This window comes from Sphaeramia orbicularis, chromosome 13 (assembly GCF_902148855.1).
Source record: "Sphaeramia orbicularis chromosome 13, fSphaOr1.1, whole genome shotgun sequence".
In the NCBI taxonomy this organism is placed as follows: Eukaryota; Metazoa; Chordata; class Actinopteri; order Kurtiformes; family Apogonidae; genus Sphaeramia; species Sphaeramia orbicularis.
In genome coordinates, this window is record NC_043969.1 from 2,600,461 (window position 1) to 2,613,004 (window position 12,544).

Genomic DNA, 12,544 nt, shown 5'->3' on the forward strand with positions numbered 1-12,544 from the left:
AATTATTGGAAAGTCATTGCATTAGTCTATTTGGATACAATCCTGTCGACTCCCACAACATACAATATCATATTAAGTCAAGTTTCCTAAAAACAACTGTTTTAGAAAATTACTGAGCCTTTAAAAAATGAAACTACTGTATACTGGTGATCTGATTTGTTTCTGATTAATAATGGGCCTAGAGTTGACATGCCAACCAAACAGTAATGTCTGAAAGAGAGAGAGACATTTATTTGTTTTTTTTTTTTATTTTAAGTGTATGTGATTTGATGACAATAACAACATATGTCCGTAATGCTTGCCACCTCTTCAGGAAATGTCTGTGTACATTAAAATCTGATCACAATCAGATAACCCTAATGTCGACTTACAGACAAAATATGTGTGTTGTTTTGTTTTACAATAAAAGTTGATATGTTCACACAATGAAGAAACATTAATTTAATAGTCTTCTATTTTCTTTCTTTAAGCAACATTCAACTTTTTAGAGACATTTTTACTACGTAACTAAATCAATTAGTAAAACTTGAGCAACACTGAAGATATACAGTCTCTATGATATATGTATATATGTCTGTTTATTACCTCCGCCAGGAGGTATTGGGATCACTTTGCTTTGTGTGTGTGTTTGTTTGTTTGTTTGTTTCTTTGTTTGTTTGTTAGCAACTTTACAGGAAAACTCTTCCACCCATCTTTCCCAAATCTTCCCCACAGATAGGCCTAGGCCCTGGGACCAACCCATTACATTTTGGGCCAAGTAGGCCAAAGTTCAAGGTCACAGCAAGGTCACAACATCTACAATTTTCCTATCTGTCATCAGTGAGCAATTTTCCAAAATAATCAAAAAATTCAAAACAAAAATTCAAAACAACTCTGATTAGCCTCCAATTGGATCCACCTGTAGCTTAGAACAATATCTTGTATCTGACACAAAATTGTCCACATCCACTGTGGAATGTGGACTCTGTGGACATTTACATTTAACACTGAAAATCCCATTTACCACACATTTAAAATTAGAACTCAACAAATATTGATTGGAATTGAAAATAATTTGACAGACACATGACTGGTACCAAGCTTCAACTGTTTCTGCTGTATGGAACAACCTGGAAACTGTTGAATTTAAAAACAAACAGTGGATCCACACATGCACAGCGTTCGGGGTGCTTGGTGGAGGTTTGCGTTCTCTGAACACTTGTTGAGTACTTGTTTCAACAGTTTTAGCCCCAAATCTAGTGGGTATGGTAAATGTACGTACACAGACAAACACAAAGCAGTTATTTCAAATATATGCTTGTTTTCACTGCACACAATATAAAGACACGATATTTAATGTTTTGTCTCGTCAACTTTATTTGGAAATATAAATATGCAACACACTTTAAGCAGATATTTGGATTTAATGATGGATCTGTTTCATTTAGATGTCCTAGAAAGCCATGACAGTGAACTAGCATGACCAGACCCACAATCAGGAACTGATGCAACTACATGAATAATCAGTTATTATGAGTCTGTGCATCTGACATAAGGAGCCAAAATGTCTGCTGTGAAAAAGCATATCCAGGGCCACGTATTGAAGAGAGAAAGGATACATTCATTATAAAGCATGATGTGAGTTTTTATAAAAGTCACTGCCATCATACAAGTAGCTAACGAAACAATCTATATAAACAAGCTCTACAGCTGGAGATTCTTCATTACTAGGACAATTATGAGACAATCAGAAGTTTAGACAAAATTTAAATGACTGATGCACAAACGCAAACATTTGAGACATTATTTAAAAAACAAATTAATTAATTAATGTAAAATTGCTTAAAACAGACTAATGTAGATTCCTGGGTTTATTTAGTTACTGCACATGAAAAGACTACTCTGACTCCCTCCTTACTAGATGCGAGAGGAGGATGAAATTGATTTAATTTGTAATTTAGTAAGATTTCAGATTCAATGACATAAAACCTTGGAGTGGTTTGACTGGAAACAGCAAATGTCAGCTTTTTCACACACACCTATGATGGACCCTCACATGTACTGTCCATCATTTATAGTGTGATTAAGCTGTTCTGTGGTTTACCACCAGATGGCAGCATAGACCTGTAGATCTGCCTCCAGGGTCCAGAGCAGCAGATCAAGGTGAGGAACCAACACAGTGAACCCAGCATCTATTAAACTGTCATATCATTATATTTATGACATTTGTACCTTATAAGGGGGCACCTGATTGATTGGGTAGCTCTCATCAACACAGAATAACACTGGACAGAGTCTAGTGGACAAGCTGCAGAATTTCTATGATATAAAAAAAGTCCCAAACCTACAGCTCATGATGACAGAACCAGTCTGTTGCATTTGGTTAGCATCCTTTGGGTGTCCTTCCAGCTGTTATGAGTCATTTAACTTACAACAACAATAAAGTTTTTGATGGACTATTTAAAAAAAACTAAACAAAACCAAACAAAAAACACATTAAACTGTATTTATCAGTTAAATGCATCGAAAATACTTATTGGAGTATTCTAATGCACTTCCATTTTACTTTCATTTCATGATACTTCCTACTCATGCATTTGTACTTGTATTGCACATTTTTGTTCACTGCTTTTGTTCGACAACTTCACTGACTTTACAAGTAACAGTTTTTCATCGTCTCTGCTGTCCAGTGAAAACTACGAAGAAGAAGAAGAAGATTTATTTGTCCGTATATTGTATATGTAGACATGAAACACAGACTGTATCTGAACCCCTGCTCTGAACCCTTCCCCAGCTGAACATGCAGGAGGAGCAGTGGGCTGCCATGTCAGGGGATTAAGTGCCTTGTTCAAGGGCACATCAGAATGTATATCACAGGTGTCAAACATGTTGCCCGAGGTCCGAGTCCAGCCCTTGGGATCATTGTGTGAAATGCAAAAATTACACTAAGATATTAACAATCCTTTTAGTTCAGGTTCCACATTCAGACCAGTTCAATCTCAAGTGGCTCAGACCGGTCAAACACTATCATAATAACATAGAAATAATGACAACTCCAAATTTTTCTGTTTGTAAATGTAAATATTTTCATGTATTTACACTAAAACAAAGTATTATTTCACAAAAAAAAAAAAAAAAGTGAATAACCTGAACAAATACGAACAACCTGAAATGTCTTAAGAGCTTTTTTTGTTTTTTTTTGTTTTCAATTTTAACAATATTCTGTCTTATAAAACGTTTTGTGTGTTTGTAGATCCACTGTGATCTGTAAGTTCTAATGTACATGTGTAAATGATAAACTGAGGCAGAATATTGTTATTATTACACTTATTTTTTCAGTTTGTTCATGTTATTCACATCTTTTGAAAGGATAGTTTGTTGATGTAAACCTTTTCATACTTTTTTCGCTCTAAAACAGAGAAAAGTTTGGAGTTGACATTATTCATTTATTATTGTGTTATTATTTGACTGGTCCGGCCCACTGCAGATTAAATTTAGCTGAATGTGGAACTGAACTCAAATGAGTTTGACAGCCCTGATGTATATAATGGTTTCTTTACAGGTTAGACTTCAAACTGTTGGTTTGTTGCCACAGAGCTGAAAACGGTACGGCATTAATGCTTATATTTATGTCAAGGATGTGGATACTACCTCCATCACCGGTGCAGTGAAGATAAAAGAAGCACAGAGGTATTTCTGTATGTTGACAGAGGCTGTGCTTGGAGCTTTAACAGTGGCAGTAGTTTAAGGCAGTAGTTCTCAATCTTTTTCTGTCAGGCCCCCTTTTGGAGGACGAAAAATCTCCAGGTCTCCCTCAACCCCAACAACAACATTGTAACAGTGGTGCAATTATAACTTTTATTGAAAGAAACATCAATACTGTAACAACACTTTTTGCTTTTCCTTCAATTATTTGATGCACAAATTAAAAGTAACTTAGATTTTTGTGTGAACAATACAAATAAACTCAACAAGACTGCTCCCTGAGACAATATTTTTTCCAAATAAAAATAGGAAATGTGCAATTATCTTACAACTATGATAATAAAGTTCCTTTTTTTTGGACAACAAACAAATTTTGGTAACAAAGACGAACATTTTAACAATATCAGTGGCTGCAATGAGCCCATTTACATTGCATATCTCAGAACATTAAACTGTACAAACTGTGCAAAAACACAAACAATGCACATTTTTCTTTTCCAGTCCAATCCTTGTCCACTGTCCAAACCTAAACTCTTTGTCTAGTCTAGTGACACATCACCATGGCACTACATTTGTTTGTTTTATGTCCCTAAAATGAGTCCAGGGTGCTCCAACGCTAAAGCAGTAGTTCCATCTGCTACATGTTGTAACCTGAAAAAAAAAAAAAAAAAACACCCAGGAGTGATCCCATGACCCCCCTGGCAAGTCTTTGTGCCCCCCCTAGGGGGCCCGCCCCACAGTTTGAGAAACACTGCCCCGCAGGCCTGAAAAATTATATTAATGTTCATCTACTATAAAAATATAATCAATCAGGACAATGGATGTTTTTTTCAACTTTTGCTCAAAGTTTAGACCCTAAGGTTAATAAAAGTACATCAAAAGTGTATTTTAGTGCAAACTTTAATGTTCAAACATGATTTTTAATCTTTGTGGGGTGAAATATACGCTATTAAAAATCTCCAACACAAACAATTAATTCATGCATATCATCGTCAATCCAGCCGAAAAAAAACAGGCGAGGACAAAAAATTCAAATTTCTCTTTTAGTTTGTTACGGTTTACTCAGGCACAGTAATAGATACAATATTTTAGACAATGGGAATAGATTCTGTGAGGTCTGTAAATGTCCACAGACACCAAGAACATCCATATGAACCTTATTATTGTGGAGGAATTCTTCATTTACTTTGGGTATATCTGTTTAGGCGTTTTTCCCCTGAAAATATGGTCAGGGTTTAACAGGTTAAGGTGCATCAGAATGTAGGGGAGTGGATAGCTGACAAACTGAACCACTGAGGCTCAACAAACCTCATTCTTAACACTCATTACCTTAGTGTAATCAGTTCTGATTGAACCTTTTCTCTAATGAACTAACTGCATAATTTAGACTTTATAAATGTCATTTAGTGGTTTCTAGCTCAAGGCGGTTTTGCGCTGTCAGCTTAGTTTCAGTTTCTATAGACTCGACTGCTGAACAACAGGAAAAGGTCACAGATCAGTGAATATCTCAGGCTGTTTGTGCTTCCACAGTGGTCTGCATTGATTCAGCACAGCCTCACAGATTCCTGGACTCAATAGCCTCCTGCAGCTGGAGTCTACTCACAACATCTTGACTGCACAGACTCATATCAAGTTAATATATTAAGTAAGACCCTCAGATCATATTGCAACAATGATCCGATCCTTATTTTGTAATCAAACAACTTTTTTGTTGCCCTGGGGTAAAATGTGAAGCTGAAAATTGTAATAAATGTGATGTGCCAAAGCTGCCAAACACTGAAATGTTTACAGCCTGGACCAAAGAATAGTCTAGGTCTGTTTAACTGATTTTCACCTGTTCTGTCGTATAAAACTCATTAGGCTACATCTTATTATGATTGAATACATCCTTAATTAACGCTTTCATGCATGAATTATGAGAGCCTTAATCAAGATTTTTTTTCTTGAGTGTTTTTATTCCTCTAGGCATTAAAAAAAACAATGCAATTGAAAATATCTTTATGAACCTATTTTTCATGGAGCTGCAAAATTGTCCACTCACCTGGACACCATAAGTTTAACTGTAGAAGCAAAGAAACGTACATACTGATGTAATGTGTGAAAACTATGAGATAAACATGCAGCTAATCTGATGTTTTCTTACATTTTAACATACTCTAATACTAGTCATTACTCACTTCATGAAGATAATATGCAAAAAAACACAACTTTTTGTTAAAAACACAAAACAAAACACCCTGTTAATTACAATCCAATAACAATAACAAGCAATTGATTTACACTCAGGCATGGCATGAATGTCAGTGTATGGAATGATGCATGAGCGTTCACTGTGTTGGTTGATATGGAACTAAAACAACAAAACCCATGAATGTACAAGACAACAGCTGTACAATAGCTGTCCACTGGAGTGACCACTGTGCATGAAAGGGTTAAGAGAAGTGTCTGCTCTTTGGGTATTGATTAACAGGTGGGTTATTGGACAGTCTGAGCTTCTGTTTATTCAATGACATGTTTATTTCCTATAGACAGCTGGGTTGTGTTTAAGAAGTTACCCGAACAAGAACCTCTGAGGACTCTATCATGAAGTTTACAGTACTTTAACCTTTTCATGCATACTGGTCACTACAGTGGACAGTTATTCTACGGCTGTTCTATTGTTTATTCACGGGTTTTATTGTTTCAGTTCCATATCAGGACTCTTATGCATCATCCAAAACACTGCAATTCATACAATTACTGTAACTTTGCTGTTCTTGATAAACCTGATCTGCAGTAACACGTTTGAGTGGAAATCAATTGCTAATTGTTATTAGACCGTAATTAACAAACAATTTATTTTATTTTATTTTATTTATTTATTTAATTTTTTTTTGCATATCCTCCTGAGACCCAGCAATGCATTTTGTCCTCTGCAGGGGCCAAAAGTTTGACAGTTTTACTTTAAAAATACTGTCCATTACACAAGACATTCCATTAAAAAAAATCAATCAGTAAATACAAAGTTTTAAAAATGTATCTGAAAAAACTGTTGCATTATGCAGTTTCCGATCAAGACAAATTTTTAATGTAAAAAAGCTAAAACTGTCCATTTCCTGGGTCTCAGGAGGATATTATCTCCATGAAATGAGTAATAACTAATATTAGAGTGTGATCAAATGTGAGAAAACAGTAGCAATTTAGCAATTAGCAGCATTAAAAATGCTTTTATTTCATAGTTTTCACACAGTATAACACTTTCTGATGATGATTTTTAAATAAATGTTTCTTTGCTTCAAAACTTAAATGCATGGTGTCCAGCTGAGTGGATATTTTTGTAACTCCATGAAAAATACGTTCATAAAAAAAAAAAAAAAAAAATCAGTTGCATTGTTTTTTTCATGCCTAAAGAGGAATAAAAACACTCAAGAAAAAAATATTGACTAAGGTTCTCATAATGTGTGCATGAAAGGGTTAATTACAACACCACGCCTGTTAGTGTAACCAGAGATGCTTAAGGACAATATGATCACTGAAAATGATTTCCTCTGCCAGTGTCACAGTGTTTTCCCACTTTCCAGCAGCAGATTCTGTTCCAGTCATTACTGTGAGCAAAGTGAATGATGTCATATGTTTCTTTTATCCCAAAATGAGCCAACCCATTTTCTACAATCCACCAATCTTCTGAACTTTCTCACATAAAATGACATTTTTAAGACTCACGTATCATGAAAAAGTGTACTTTGTGAGTGTTAATAATGTCTTTTATCAGTGAAAAACATGATATTGGTTTAGGGTATTTTTGTATTTAGATGTAATTAATCTACTTTTGTTGGCAAAGTGCATCATCAGTGCACCCTCTTTGTAAATAGAGGATGTTTGATATAACTTAGTTTAATTAGCTAATGTTAGCATTTCATCTGTATTGTGTTTATATTTTTCATTCAGTCGACATTAGCGATGTCAAACACAATAACACGCAAGTCTGGGATCTGCACTGTGGTTTCAGATCCCAGTTTCCAGCCCTGTTTTCAGCCTACTTTAACAACTCTTGTTAACAAATAGGATTACTAATCAGTTTCTGTTCAAGTGCCTCGTACTCCAGTGTGTTGTTCTTTGCACACAGGGCATTGACCTTAGGCTTCATGAAGAATAAATGGAGTGGTGTCAAAATGAAAACTATACCTATGTTGTAGGGCAGCCACACATCCTGGTGGGTTAAAAGTCTACTGGAAGGGGAAAAAATACAAGCTACAGAAAGTGTCGTTCCACCGTGAGGTTCCAAAACAGCCTTGGCGCTCTGTGCCATAGAGTTTCCAAGTGTTTGGAAATCTACCGGAGGCGCTGCATTCTTCCATTCATTTCATGTCCAAGTACTTAGCCCTCTAGCCTTAAGTATGTTATTTCTTGTATTTTATTATGGTTCATACTTACACTGTAAAAAAAATCTGTAATTTGACAGAATTTTCACTATTTATTTTACAGATTTTTCCTGTATTTTTAAGATACAGGAAAATATCAGTGAAATGACAAAAATAGACTGTGATTTTACATGTCAAATGTAAAATAACACAAAAAAACTGTAACTGTGAATCACCATAAAATTTCCATTTTTTAAAAGAAATTTTTTTGTTTTTTTGCAGAAAAATACAGTTAAAATACATTTGCAAATGTATCGTAATTTCACAAATATTTCTTTTCTATTTATGAGATTAAACTGTTCATTTAAGGTTTAATACTGTAAAAAAAAAATAAATAAATAAAACGAGATAAAATTACTGACAATTAACTGTAAAAGAAGTATTTGTTCTGTAAGTTTAACAAGACTTGTTTGTTAATTGACAAATGTCTTGTGTAATTACGGGAGATTTCACAACAAAAATGTTGAATAAATATATTTTTGTGAATGTATAACATGTATAAGCACTGATAAACTGTCCAAATACAGTTTTTATGAGTGGATTGGACAACTGAGTCTCATTGAAAATTTTATTTATTTATTTATTTATAGGTAATTTAATAGTTTTAATACATGAAAAAAATTCTTTATTAAACATTAAAAAGTAAAAAAAAAAAAAAAAGCAAATATGCAAATCATTTAACAGTATTTTTTCAGCACCCCTGCTGCTGGAATATTACCAGTTTTTTTTTGTTTTGTTTTTTACAGTGTACCTGCCACTCAGCATGTGTGTTTTAGATTTGATTAGATGACCAGATTTTGATTAGATTACTGGATTTGCGTGCTTTAGTTTTTTAGCATGTGTTTTTTTATAACATACAAACTAACCTTAATGTCAACCTGGTTACTAAGCCACTGTTGTGTTGTGCTTTGGTCTGTTTGTTTTTGTCTTCTCGTGCTGTATGTAAAGCTGCGGAATACTTGAATTTCCCTCGGGATCAATAAAGTATCTATCTATCTATCTATCTATCTATCTATCTATCTATCTATCTATCTATCTATCTATCTATCTATCTATCTATCTATCTATCTATCTATCTATCTATCTATCTATCTATCTATCTATCTATCTATCTATCTATCTATCTATCTATCTATCTATCTATCTATCTATCTATCTATCTATCTATCTATCTATCTATCTATCTTTAAGAGTCTAGCCCCTTACTGTTATTTGTTCCATTGGTGAATGTCTCATATGGAAGATATTCAGCTGAAGGAGAATTTCACTGTATTTTTCACACTTGTTGCATATTATCGACTTTGGAAATAACCTATAAAGTTAACTTTTGCAGACATTTGTCTTCTGTCTTCTGTTTACATACTATTTTCCCACCGGATGCCTGGGCAGCACCAGCCTGATGCCTGGACTACCTGGAACACTGGTGATCATTTTGGCTGTGGGACAGGGAATGTCGCTCCCACTCACTGTTATGGTCCAAACAATAAGGTAATGAGGACTTATTTATCCAAAATAGAATAAACTGAAAATATAATAACTATGTAACTGTGCTCAAAATAACAGCAACATTATGAGAAACAACCTGACCTGCCACAGTGACACCAGAGGGATCATACTACGTACACTGGCTTAGCCCAACCAAGAAACACACAAAGGGAAAACACCCATGGTAATATGAGAGTAAGAGCTTTAAGTTGATTAGAAAAGGTTAAATGTGGACCGTAAATAATTTGGAAGCTGAAAGCATTGACTTCCTAAAGAAAAAACACAAACTTACAGAGGGTCAGAGTTCATTGCACAGACATCAGTTTTAGTGACATTTGTTTAGAAACGTCCGTAACATTTATTCATTCTCAAACAAGAGCTGAAGTAGATGAAACTTTGGGTTCTCCTGAACTAAAGGTGCGGGAGACTTTCGTGACCAATTTTTCATCAAATCTGTCAAACCTCAGTCATATCCTCAGTATCGTGAATCTGTAAGTCTGGCTGTCATCACTCACCTGAATCTCTTGCATTATGGTGAACAGTTTCAAGGTCAAGGTCACTTTATTTATACCCGTAGGTAGATTTGTTTTGCAGTCTAGGTGATTGCCTTGGCATTACAACAACACATACATTGAACATGCAAGACAAGCACTTGATCACACAGACAGGACAAAAAGACAGGACAAAAAGTGTTCAGTGTTCCACCATTCATCTGTATAGCAGCATGGATAAGTAAAAGAATAAAATAAATAAGATCAAATAAATAAAACCAAGATCCAATAAAAAACACAATAAAAACCAGAAAAGATAAAATAAAAACAATCTGGGATAAAAACCAGGATAAGAACATAAAACTTAAAAATTTAAAAAATTTGAAGTCACAATAATAATAAATAGAGCAAAGAAATGGAATAAATAAGTAAATAAGTTAGTAAAGTGCAATGTCACTATTTCTTATTGAGCTCAGTGACGACGACAGGAACAAAGCTATTTTTATAATGCTGTGTCTTGCACCTTGGGACTAAGAACCTCCGTCCAGAGGAAAGGAGTTGAAATTCACCTCGTAAAAGATGGGAGGGAACTCGGGCATCTTCGGGATTTTGTCACGACGTACATTGTGGGAAGTGAAGGCTCGCACAGCCGCCTAACAGCAGCAGCTGGAACAGACACGACGCGGAAATGGCAGGAGCTCCCTTTCCGTTTCCGCGTCGTGTTTGTTTCATCCATATAATATCATATGGTCGCGCTGCCACTGCCACTGTCACTGTCAGGTGGCTGCGCAAATCTCCCTTTCCCACAATGCACCTCGCAACAAAATCCCGAAGATGCCTGAGTTCCCTCCCGACTCGGTTTGTAAACATACGGTTTGTTTATGGTGGATGGAACTAAGAAACTGTTCATCGTAATGCAATAGATTCAGGTGAGTAACGACAGACTGACTTACAGATTCATGACACTTAGGATAAGACTGGGGTTTCACAGATTTGATGAAAAATTGGTCATGAAAGTCTCCTGCACCTTTGAAGACTCCTGATGCCAACTGATGCAAAACTGTAGAAAAACAGAATAAATACATGAGAGGCAGGGAACCAAAACACTGATCTGGACCTTTAAGAGTTAACGAAACACAAAACCAACATAACTAAAACTAATTGTACATGGTTCAGCCTGAAGAAGTGGATTCAGTATTCAACATTCTTCTTCCTCAGTCCAGACCAGGGAGAAACGACCCACCCACCACAGTCAGAAGACAGAAACAAAAGGTAATACATGCATGACATATACACATTAAGAGGTTAAAATACATAAATACCAACACAAGTGAACTGTAATAATAAATGTTAAGACAATGTTGACTGGGATTGAACTGAACATGTGGAGACACTGAACTCATAAAGTGAAATAAACCTTTGAGGAACTTCCAGTGGCAACGAAGCGAATGGCAGCTTAAAAACCCAGCTTCCAACCGGTCAGATATTTATCCCCTTGGAAGGACATTAAGATAAAAAAAAAAACAAAACTGTACTGTAACTTAGAATGGAAGGGGATAAACAAAAAAAGGATGATATGTACACAAGGCTCAAGACAGGATAAAGGAGAGACAGTCGAAGGAACATACAACAAAGAAGAAAACTATTAGAACAATGGTGACTCTGATCTAACAGCAGAAGAACTGAAAAAAGTCATTTCAAGACTGAAAGCTAATAGGGCTCCAGATTCAGACGGATATCTGTCTGAATGGTATAAAACATTAAAACTTCAAATAACACCTGTGCTGCTTAACTGTTTTAATCATACACTGAGAATAGGGGAAGGAATCATGGAAGGAAGCGGTTACCTCTATCATCCTGAAAGAAGGTGAAGATAAAAAAGACTGCAGCTCCTACAGACCAATATCAGTCTTGGATGTAGATTGTAAATTATTTGCTTCAATCCTTTCTAAGAGACTGGAATCCATTGTCCCAGAGCTGGTAGATTTAGATCAAACAGGCTTTGTATTAAATAGACAGACCCAGGATAATTTAAGGAGGACATTACAAGTGGTGAGTCATGTTACATCAGAAAACATCAGTGTTGGTCAGCCTGGACGCCGAAAAGGCATTTGACTCAGTGGGTTGGGAATATCTGTACAGGGTCCTGGCAAGATTTGGCTTCAAAAATAGAGTGTTATACTTTTCTCCAACAGACAGGATCAGGGTTGATGGACACCTGTCACAAACTGTTTATTTGGAAAGAGGGACTCGCCAAGGCAGCCCCTGAGTCCGACCCTATTCCTGTTATTTATTGAACCCTTTACTCAAGCTATTAGAGAGGTGTGACGCACCGCCCTCTGCGGTGCTAGTAATTTATGTCAGTTGGTTTGGTTCATTTCCTGTTTTATTTTGGTGAGGGGTTCTGTTCATTTGTGTGCACTGTGTCTGTCTTGTCTGCGTCCTCCCTGATTCCCTCGACTGTCTTCACCTGGGGCTCATTAT